Source organism: Carlito syrichta, unplaced genomic scaffold (genome assembly GCF_000164805.1).
Source record: "Carlito syrichta isolate Samal-C Ts95f unplaced genomic scaffold, Tarsius_syrichta-2.0.1 Scaffold308795, whole genome shotgun sequence".
Lineage (NCBI taxonomy): Eukaryota > Metazoa > Chordata > Mammalia > Primates > Tarsiidae > Carlito > Carlito syrichta.
The window spans coordinates 653,844-664,419 of NW_007252891.1; positions in this window are offsets into that span (position 1 = coordinate 653,844).

Consider the following 10,576-nt stretch of genomic DNA (forward strand, 5'->3'; position numbering starts at 1 on the left):
TGCTGGGCTCCAGCGATCCTTCCGCCTCAACCTTCCAAGTAGCTGGAACTACAGACGCGCACTACCATGCCTGGCTAGTTTTTGTGATTTGTTGTAGAGACGAGGTCTCACCAAGTTGCCCAAACTGGTCTCAAACCCCTAGGCTCAGACAGTCACCTTGCCTCAGCCTCCCAAAGTGCTGGGAATATAGGCTGAGCCACCACGCCCAGCCTATTGCTGTCATTTCTAATGAAACTTTCAGAAAAATAGTAAGGAACCAGGTGCAGTGACTCACGCCTGTAATCCCAGCATTTTGGGAGGCGGAGGTGAGAGGATTGCCTGATTCCATGGGTTCAAGACCAGCCTGAGCAACTTGGTGAAACCTCGTTAGTCTCTGCAGTAAATCAGAAAATTAGCCTGTAGTTCCAGCTACTTGGAAGGCTGAGGTGGAAGGATCACGAGCCCAGCAGGTTAAGGCTGCGGTGGCTGTGAGCAGCATGCCACTGCATTCCAGCCTGGGCGACAGTGAGACTCTGACTCAAAAAAAAAAAAGTAGTAGGCAAACATAATATACAGTGTTAGTCTTGGACATTTTACAAGTAAATGAAGTTTGTACTTTATTGTGTTGGGTTGAGGTGAATCACTGATTCAGCTACTTTTACAATGAAATCATTGTATATTTAGAAAGATACCTTCATCATCTTTATCTTTAGAAATACACCTTCTAGGCCAGGCATGGTGACTCAAGCCTATAATCCCAACACTTTGGGAGGCAGAGGCAAGAGGATTGCCTGAGCCCAAGGGTTCAAGACCAGCCCAAGCAACTTGGTAAGACCTCGTCTCTACAATAAATAAAAAAATTAGCTGGGCATGGTGGCATGCACCTGTAGTTCCAGCTACTTGGAAAGCTGAAGTGGGAGGATCGCCTGAGCCCAGCAGGTCAAGGCTGTGGTGACTGTGAGCATGCCAGTGCATTCCAGCCTGGGCAACAGAGTGAGACTCCAACTCAAAAAAAATACAGCTTTTAGGTGATTTATGTTCAAAACTATTTTACTTAAGAAAATTATATTTGAGATAAGGAGCTAGATATGTATCACTCAGCCTTTACTTTCCGGATCTTGCTTTAATATGGAGTACACATTTTGGTCAGCTCCTTTATACATTTAAAAAAATGTTTTATACATGGCCAGATCCCCTGTGTGGGGTGGCCTAAGATTTTCCAGTGCTGCCTGAGGCTTGGGAGATAATTGTGTCTAATTCTGGAGTATGGCATAAGAGAGGCTTCTTCTCCACAGATATGAACCATATATTCAATACTAGCTTTACTAGTTGTAGAGATTTTTTTAAATTTCTTTTTTGTGTTTATTAGTACTTTAATGAATTCCAAACTCAGATGGAAAAAATTGGGGTATCCTCATACCCTCAACAGGGAGAAAAAGTAAAATTGTTTTCTGTTTGTAATTTATACACTTCAGCTTTTTCAGTAAATAAGTTATAGTTCAAAAAATCACTTTATGCATATGTTTCTCCCATGCCCAAACTTCCCTCTCTCTCTCCTCACATAAGTAGCTCTTATCATCTTTCTCTTTCTTCCCTCTTCCATGCTTTATTCATACCCTCATCTTTCACCTTCTGCATAATTTATCTTTTTCCTTCTATCTCTTTGTTTTTTCCATAAACCAGTTTATTCTTTTTGGGCTCCTTCAATTTTCTCCATCCATTTATTGGATCCACACAGTAAAGGCACATTGGCTATAAAAGGACAGAAGAGCCCTTTTTCAAAGTTAGGTATGGTCATGATTTTTAAAAACCTGCAAATCATGTATCTACTAAGGGATTAATATCCAGAATTTATTTTTAAAACTCCTACAAATCAACAACCACAACAACAAAAACAATCCAATTTAAAAATTATCAGGTATTTCTCCAAAAGAAAATAGAGACACTGAATAGATATTTCTTCAAAGAAGATATACAACTGGCCAAACAGTATGTGACAAAATGATCAGTATCATTAGTCATTACAGAAATGCAAATCAAAACTACAATGAAATACCACTTCATACTCATGAGGGTGGCTATTATTTAAAGAAAAAAAATTAATCTTTTCTTTTAGTGATTTTTCTAAAGCAGTGCTTCTCTTTGTATGGCCTTGGACACCTAGGGGTCACTAAGATCCTTTCTGGTGTCCGCAAAGTCAAAACTATTTTATAATAGTTTTATGTAGGCTGGATGCAGTGGTTCAAGCCTATAATCCCAGCACTTTGGGAGGCCAAGGTGAGAGGATTGCCTGAGCCCACAGGTTCGAGAATAGCCTGGGCAACTTGGCAAGACTTCGTCTCTACAATAAATCAAAAAATTAGCCAGGCCTGGTGGTGCACGCCTGTAGTTCCGGCTACTTGGAAGGCTGAGGCGGGAGGATCACCTGAGCCCAGCAGGTCGACACTGGGATGGCTGTGAGCATGCAACTGCACTCCAGCCTGGGCGACAGAGTGAGACTTAAAAAAAAAAGTTTTATATAAGATTTTGTTTGCTTTTCTCATTGTTTTGACATTTCATTGATAATACTAAAGCCATGCTAGGTAAACTGTTTCATACACTGGCACCATATTGTACTAGTATTCATTGCATTTTTCTAAAAAAAAAAGAATAATGTCAGCTTCACTTAAAAATGTATTCGATGAAGCAGGAAAATAAATAAATAAACCAGAAAATAACAAATGTTCATGAGGATGTAAAGAAACTGTAACTTTTGTCTATTGCTGGGAATGTAAAATGGCACAACCACCAAGAAAAACACTTTAATGGTTCCTCAAAAAATTAAACATAGAATGATCATATTATCCAGCAATGCCACTCCTAGGTGGCATACCCAAGAGAATTAAAAGCAAGATATCAAACATACTTGTACACCAATGTTCACAGCAGCGCTATTCACAATAGCTAAAAGGTATAAACAACTCAAGTGTCTATCAACAGATGAATGGATAAACAAAATGTGATATGTGCGTATAGTGGAATACTATCGGCCATACAAAGGAATTATTCTAACATATGCTTCAACATGAATACATTTTTAAAACATTGTGCTAGGTGAAATAAGATACAGAAGGATGAGTGTTGTATAACTCTACTTAAATGAAGTACCTAAATTAGGCAAAATCATAAAGACAGAAGTAGATTAGAGGTTACCTGGGACCAGGGGAAGGGAACATGGGAGTTACTGCTTAATGAGTGTAGAGGTTTGTTGTTGTTGTTGTTGTTGTTTTGAGTTGGAGTGTCACTCTGTCACCCAGACCTGCTCGACCTGCTGGGCTCCGGCGATCCTTCTGCCTCAGCCTTATCGAGTAGCTGGAACTACAGGCGCACGCTACCACGCCCAGCTCATTTTGATTTATCGTAGAGATGAGGTCTCGCCAAGTTGCCCAGGTGGGTCTCGAACCCACGGGCTCAGGCAATCCACTCACTTCAGCCTCCCAAAGGCGCGGGATTACAGGTTTAGCCACCGAGCCCAGTTAGTGTAGTTTTTTATGGGGTATGAAAAAGTTCTGAAAAATAGATTGTGGTAATGATTGTACAATGTTGTGAATGTATTTAATACCATTAAATTGAATTGTTAAAAATGGTTAAAATCAGACATTTTTTATTATGTGTTATACTACAATTAAAAAAAAATTAAAAAGTATAGAAAATTATAATATATTCATTTTAAATCGACTGTTTCTTTTCATTAATTTATTTTATTTTGCCTTTCTGGAACCCAACTTAATTCTTATTTGTTAAACTACAAAATGTATATATTGCCATAAACTATTACTGTTACTAGAATTTTTCTACTTTTATTTTTTGGATACCAGGTTTTGCTATGTTGCCCAGGCTGGTCTCAAACTCTTGGCTGCAAGCAATACTCTTGCCTTTGCCTCCTGAGTAGGATTACAGGGGTGAACTTCAGCATCTGGGTATTACTAGACTTTTTTGATATGTTGCTGTCAGCACCTGGCACATTGTGGGCATCATAAATAGTCATTATGAACATGTTACTTTTGAAAGATCAAACCGAAGTTTACTAAATTCTTTATATATACCTAATGATTTTATCCTACGTCTTTGATTAGTTTTATTATATGTCTCAAAAATAGGATTTCCTCTAATTCTCCAAGAGATGTCTGTCATAGCACCGATGTTAATAACATGTTAATAAAATGTGTGATGTAAAGCTGGGCTCGGTGGCTCAGCCTGTAATCCCAGCACTTTTGGAGGCTGAGGTGAGTGGATTGCCTGAGCCCGCGGGTTCGAGACCCGCCTGGGCAACTTGGCGAGACCTCATCTCTACAATAAATCAAAAAATTAGCCAGGCGTGGTAGCACGCGCCTGTAGTTCCAGCTACTTGGAAGGCAGAGGCGGAAGGATCGCCGGAGCCCAGCATGTCGAGGCTGCGGTGACTGGGGAGCGGCCACTGCACTCCAGTCTGGGTGACAGAGTGAGACTCCAACTCAAAAAAAAAACAAAAACAAAACAAAACAAAAATGTGTGATGTATATAGATAATATTTTATCATTAATGGGTGACAAGTTTCTATCTTCTAAGTTTTTTATGCCCCAACCTTTGAATCACCTTCTCCCAAACAAAACAGAAAAAAACCTTACAGAGAAAGGGTCTAGGAGTATCCCCAGGCAACAAACTAAAATAGACCAAAATAAACTGATAATGAAGGTTCTCACCCACTTCATTCTAGCCCACAGAGGCTGAGATGACCATGGAATTCTTTCTTTACCATCAGACCTCTTACACTTGGTTTTATTTTACCCTAACTCTGTAGTATTTTTTTTTTTAATGATTTCTTCCAGGCTGAGGTGAGAGAATTGTCTGAGCCCAAAGGTTCAAGACCAGCCTGGGCAACTTGGCAAGACAATAAATAAAAAAATTAGCTGGGCGTGCTGGTGCATGCCTGTAATTCCAGCTACTTGGAAGGCTGAGATGGAAGGATCACCTGAGTCCTGCAGGTCAAGGCTATGGTGGCTATGAGCGTGCCACTGCATTCCAGCCTGGGAGACAGAGTGAGATTCCAACTCAAAAATAAAAAAAAAAACCAGCCAGGCTCGGTGGCTCAGCCTGTAATCCCGCGCCTTTGGGAGGCTGAGGTGAGTGGATTGCCTGAGCCCGCGGGTTCGAGACCCACCTGGGCAACTTGGCGAGACCTCATCTCTACAATAAGTCAAAAATCAACCGGGCGCGATAGCGCACGCCTGTAGTTCCAGCTACTTGGAAGGCTGAGGCGGAAGAATCGCCGGAGCCCAGCAGGACGAAGCTGCGGTAGCCAGGAGCGGCCACTGCACTCCAGTCTGGGTGACAGAGTGAGACTCCAACTCAAAAAAAATAATAATAAAAAATAAAAATTATTTCTTCCTAAGATTGTTTCCCTTTCCTTGTTAACATCTCTTCAGTTCTCCTTTCTTATTCTTAAAATCTGACTTCTGCCTTTTTCCCCCCCAACAATGATTGGAAATATGAGTGTACAACTGGCTCAAAGATTTTTTTTTTAGTTCAGAACCTGAAATCTCCAACCACATCTGCCCATTTACCATTTAGACACTTTATTAGGTGTTGCTCTGTCCCTAATGTTTTGATGTTTGTAATAATATGCTAGAGTAAATTCTCAATCAGAATGGAATATTCCAGTTAATTTTCTGAAGAATACAAGCTGTTTTTATAAGCATTAGCTCTTGGTGAAAATCATCTATAAAATGTGGTATATTTTCAGTTGTTTATTTTTGTAAGTATAGTAGAATGAACAGCCTGTTTTGCATTTTTTATTGTGGTTAAGAACACATAAAATCTACCATCCTGACCTGTCTTTTTTGTGTGGATATTTGAGGATTTTGAAGACTTTTTTTTTTTTTTTCTGAGTAGGTGTCTTGCTCTGACACCCAGGCTGGAGTGCAGTGGTAGGTTCACAGCCACTGCAGCCGCCACCTGCTGGACTCAGGTGATCCTTCTGCCTCAGTTTTCCAAGTAGCTGGAACTTCAGGCACGTGCCACCACGCCCAGCTAATTTTTTTGATTTATTGTAGAGACAAGGTCTCACCAAGTTGCCCAGCCTGGTCTCAAATCCCTGAGCTCAGGCAGTCCTCGCTTTCGCCTCTCAAAGTGCTGGGATTAGGCCTGAGCCACTGTGCCCAGCTTGGAGATGCAATGTTAATAAGACATAGCTCCTGCTTTCAAGACACTTCTGTTCAAATAGTCACCGAGAGTGGTGTCCTTCTCCTGGACGCCCCAATTAGATTGGGTATTGACTTTGAGTTTCCTTCTCTGGAGTCTCTCACCCATTCTTCTTTGTTTCCACCCTCACAACCCTAACCCAAGTGCAGTTAACATGAGAAAGAAGTGTTATAGGAAGTGGTTAGGATTTGTTTGTGATGTAAAGTGGGGTTTCAGAAGTTGCAGCTGAATCTATACAAGAAACCGATAATGGCTGCTTTAACTAGAACGAATTGTGTGTTTAGCTTTCTGGTCCATCATAATCACTTCTTACCCTATCAATTCAACCTTATTTCCTATGGAAACAAAGACACAGCCTTGTCTTCCAGTCAGGCTTGTTTTTTTATTCATAGTCTGCCTGCATCACTAACTCAAAAGTCTCCTTCCCCTCCTGGAACACCAGCTTTCTGTCCTTCTACCTAACTGTATCATGCCCCACACTTAAGGTTTATATCTTGTGTGTGTGTGTGTGTGTGTGTGTTGGAGTCTCACTCTGTCACCCAGACTGGAGTGCAGTGGCCGCTCCCAGCCACTGCAGCCTCGACCTGCTGGACTCTGGCCTCACCCTGGAACTACACCCGGCTACTTTTTGATTTATTGCAGAGATGAGGTCTCGCCAAGTTGCCCAGGTGGGTCTCAAACCCGCAGGCTCAGGCAGTCCACTCACCTCAGCCTCCCAAAGCGTGGGATTACATGTTGAGCCCCCGAGCCCGGCTAAGGTTTGTATCTTTGTAAAGTACCTAAGAAAATGGACACCTGGGATTATCTTGCTAGAACTCTTGAGTTGATTTCTCCAATAACACAGGTTGGGCTCCCACCTTCTGCCAGGCCAGGAAGTAGATTCCCTAAGATTTTTGTACTTTGAGACAGTGAGAGATTGGGATGATCTAAAGCTTTAAGTCAAACCGCAGAAGAGGAGACATGCTGTATTTCCTGCCTGTAGAGAAAGCTAGTTAGTAGTGAGAGAAAGTGAAACTGATGTACTGAAAGCAACAGAAGGAAGACTGGGAAGATTTGGGCTCTTATCCCAGTTGTTCCTGAGGCTCACCTCTGCTGCCCTGCCTTTCTTGACATCTGATTGTTCAGCCCTTCCTTGGATTTCATGAGCCAATAAATTCCCCTCTCTATTTAGATTTGTTTGAATTGTTTAGTTATTTTAAAATATAATCACGCCGGGTTCGGTGGCTCAGCCTGTAATCCCGCGCCTTTGGGAGGCTGAGGTGAGTGGATTGCCTGAGCCCGCGGGTTAGAGAGCTGCCTGGGCAGCGAGACCTCATCTCTACAGTAAATAAAAAAATCAGCCGGGCGTGGTGGCACATGCCTGTAATTCCGGCTACTCGGAAGGCTAAGGCGGAAGGATCGCCGGAGCCCAGCAGGTTGAGGCTGCGGTGGCCGGGAGTGGCCACTGCACTCCAGTCTGGGCGACCGAGTGAGACTCCAACTCAAAAAAAAAATAAAAAAAATAAAATAAAATATAATCACACAGGTGGTTTGAGGAAGCAGTAGAACCAGAAGCCAGATCTAGCTGTCAATCTATGGCTTTGCCAAAAAAAAAAATGATGCTGTCTCTCAGAGGCAAGGATTGAACTTGATCTTCTAATGTTTTTTCTACTAATATACTGCTAGGAGCAAAATAGACACTAAATAAAGAGTTAATGGGTAATACTGTAAATGTATACAGTACACTGTTATGGAGCAAATACTATCTTGAGTCAGAAGAACTCAGTTTGAGACTTACATCTCCAGCGAACTTCCTCTATAATCTTAGGCGAATAAATCATGTAGAATCTCAGAAGTGTAATTCCTCGTTGCAAAATGAAGAGACTCATAGTCCTCTCCACCTTACAGGATTTTGGAAAGGCTAAAATGACACTATCTAGGTAAAAACTTTAAGCTATAAAATGAATGAATAACCACAAACATATAATCATATTAGTTGCAGGAAATTGGACTGAGAGTATGCTAAAGACAGACTGTACCTTGGGAATTTTATTTAAAGACCTGAATCTGATAGCTTACTATGACCTTAACATCTTAAACATTCAAATGTCCATCATTACCTCAAACTCAGCATCTGCACACAGAATGCATTGTGCCCTCCGTCCTCTGCCTCCGTGTGCCAGCTCTCAAATCTCTTCTCCATTTGGCTTTCTGAGAAGCAAACTTGATCACAATTCTACTCTGCTTAATGCTTAATATCTCTCAGTGTTTCCCTTGCCTTCAAGATAAAAATGTAAACCCTCGTTTGTCATTCATGAAGGACTAAATGTAGGTCTCTCAGGATGCATGAGGAAAAATAGGTGGTTGGGATCTAATTTACACAGAATGTTGGTTTCACAGAGGCTATTGGGCTGCTTAACTGGCTTCTGGCTTTTTTTTTTAAAAAGAGACAAGATCTTTTTAAGGTCTTTGTCTTGTTGCCCAAGCTCAAGCACAGTGGCTATATACAGGCATGTTCTTAGTGCACTATGGACCCAAGTGCTCCTCCTACCTCAGTCTCCCAAGTAGCTGGAACTACAGATGCACACCACCACACCCAGTTTCCACCTGGCTTTTTGTCTCCTATCCACCCAACCTGTGAGGCATGCAAACTGAGGGAAGCCAGGTGCTATCCAGGCTCCACATGCAAGGTCTTCACCATCCTGCCCCTATACGGAAAAGGGTCCTCATGCATAAATGCCTGATAACAAAAACCATCGCAGAAGACTTTCCAAAAACAGTAAAACCTGCAACCATGCAAAAAAAAAAAAAAGCCATTGCAACTTTATACAAAAAGTACTTCTGTGAGGACATCTGCTCAGCAGTTGCCTGTCCAGCTTCAAAGTGACCTCATCCTTGTTATTAATTCTTGGAGTCAAGGATAATTACAGCAAAACAATTATGTCATCCACCCCCTTTTTTCTTTAAAACACTTTTTCTTCCTTCACCTCCCTGAATACCCACATAGTTGACATCACAAGTGTTCCCATCTCAATGCCCTATTCCCGAGTAAATATCATTTCTTTTAGAGAGCCTCTCTCTGGTTGTTATTTACGTTGATGACAGTGAGACTGGAAAAAGCTAGGTGGGTTCAAAAACAGCTGAAAGAGCTCACAGGAGGAAGGAGAGAATGGAAGCAAAGTAGTAATCTTTGGGAAGACTAGTATCAATATGAACAAATAAGCTGAGAGGCTGAGAAGAGGCTATAGTAATGGGCAGCGGTGAGATTAATAGGGATTGAACAAGGGGCGTGGCAGTGGACAGGAGAAGTCGAAGGAGGATCCTCAGAAAATATCTCCTTTTAGAATGAAATAATGTAAAAATCAGTTTTTAAAACTCGATATACAAAGGTAGGCTAAAAAATCCATCAAGTGTGATGGCTCACATCTGTAATCCCAGCACTTTGGGAGGCTGAGGAGAGAGGATTGCTTGAGCCCAGAAACTCAGCATCTGTACACAGAATGCATTGTGCCCTCCGTCCTCTGCCTCCGTGTGCCAGCTCTCAAATCTCTTCTCCATTTGGCTTTCTGAGAAGCAAACTTGATCACAATTCTACTCTGCTTAATGCTTAATATCTCTCAGTGTTTCCCTTGCCTTCAAGATAAAAATGTAAACCCTCGTTTGTCATTCATGAAGGACTAAATGTAGGTCATCCACTAGCCTTGCAGAACATCGCAAGACTCCCACCCCCTACTACCACTAAAAAATAAAAATAAAAAAATTAGCCAGGCATGGTGGTGCATGCCTGGAGTCCTAGCTACTTGGAAGACTTGGGTGGGAGGATTGCCTGAGCTCAGGAGTTCGAGCCTAAGGTGAGCCATGATGGTGCCACTGCACTTCAGCCTTAGTGACAGAGTGAGACCCTGACTCAAAAAAAATAAATAAAAAATCAATAAAAATCCTATAACATTATTACAGTGGGAGGAAGGACTATTTAGTTCAATCGACTGACAGGGACTACAGTCATCTCTCCATATCCATGGGAGCTTGGTTCCAGGGCCCCCCTCCCCACCAGCCATGAATATCAAAATCCGAAGATGTTCAAAACCCTGATATAAAATAGTGTGGTATTTGCATACAACCTACACACAGTCTCCCATAGCCCTTTTTTTTTTTTTGAGATGGTATCACTCTGTCACCCTGACTGGAGGGCAGTGGCAGATCATAGTTCATTGCAGCCTTGAACTCCTGGGCTCAAGTGATCCTCTTGCCTCATCCTCATGAGTAGCTGGGACTACAGGTGCATACCACCACTCCCAGCTGAATTTTTTTGTGGAGATGGCATCTCCTCATGCTGCCTAGGCTGGCCTCATGTGGCCCTCCCAAAGTGCTGGGATTATAAACGTGAAACGCCACACCT